Source organism: Elephantulus edwardii, unplaced genomic scaffold (assembly GCF_000299155.1).
Source record: "Elephantulus edwardii isolate Elephantulus edwardi_28Jun2011 unplaced genomic scaffold, EleEdw1.0 scaffold00154, whole genome shotgun sequence".
Classification (NCBI taxonomy): Eukaryota; Metazoa; Chordata; class Mammalia; order Macroscelidea; family Macroscelididae; genus Elephantulus; species Elephantulus edwardii.
The window spans coordinates 4,708-6,058 of NW_006399904.1; positions in this window are offsets into that span (position 1 = coordinate 4,708).

A 1,351-nucleotide genomic window follows, 5' to 3' on the forward strand; every position below is an offset into this window, starting at 1 on the left:
CTTTGGATTTTATTATTTTTCAAAAATAACTCTAAAAATACCTTTTACTGAAAGTATCTTATATTCTTTAAGCAGCAGCTGAACCGCCTAGCCCTTAAGGTATAGTACAACCTTTTATGTAGAATTTTTAGACTTGTTCTTTTTATAATACTTAAATAATAGGAAAAGAGTTAAAACTGAGCTTTATTATTTCCCATTAAAAGGGTCTTAAAGAAAACTGTGACCAGAAAGTAAACTTTCCTATAATTCACAAAGTGACAGTAATTTCTAGTCTACAACAAGAGAAACCAAATAAGAAAAATATTAAAGAAGAAAAACAGAAAATAACAAGGAGATTGAATATTCTACCAGAGGTGGCCACTCCTGCATGAGATTTATTAATGCTGGGAAAGGATGGCAGTGCTTTCCTTTTAGTGCTGGATCCCCCTGGTGAAGAGAATTTTGTATAGGATTTAGTGTTGTCATCAAATTTCTTAAACTCTACAGTGTAATCAATAACTTATTAAGAACTTTTCTTGCAGTATTTGATTTCAATGCTGTTTGCTGTTTATTTTTATTATTTTGTTTTTTTACGTGATATATGAGCTCAAGAATTTCCATATGTTTTAAACTTCTTTTCTTCTAGAGGGGAAATAGAGATTTCTCCAGGGAGTATTTCAATGACAATGGCAACTAATTTTTCCCTTAACAGTTTGAGAAAAACAGTTTGCCCTAACCTTCAAATCTTTGTCATGGCCCCCAAAAAGAACTTTTCAATAGCTTTTTGTATAATCATTGTCAAGTTCTAAACAATGCAAAGTATCTCTTAATCCCAGCCAATTTCATTTAGCACAAACAAATGCTGGTTTTAAATTTAGAAAATCCACTTAACTAATATAACTCTGAAAATTCTTAGTTCTTGGGTTAATAATTACACATCATGGTTCAAAATTGGGAATGGTGTCTTCCAGGGATGTATTCTGTCTCCATACCTTTTCAATCTGTATGCAGAACAGATAAATCTGAGACGCTGGGCCGAACGAGGAGGAATATGGCATCAGAATTGGAGGATGATTCATCAACAACCTGTGTTATGCAAACAGAACAACCCTGCTTGCTGAAACTGAGGAGGACGTGAAGTGCTTGCTGCAGAAGGTCAAGGACTGCAGCCCTCAATTTGGATCGAAGCTCTACATCAAGGGAAAAAAATAAAAATATTCTCGGGGCTCTCCAGCAGGAGACTTGGCAGCAGTTAGGCCCCCAGCTCTGGGTGCTCCTTGTCGTCCCGCCTCTCTCTGCCCACAAGTGGAGTTTTGTATAAAGAAGACAATTATGTCATCATGACAACTACACATCAAGAAAAATATAAATG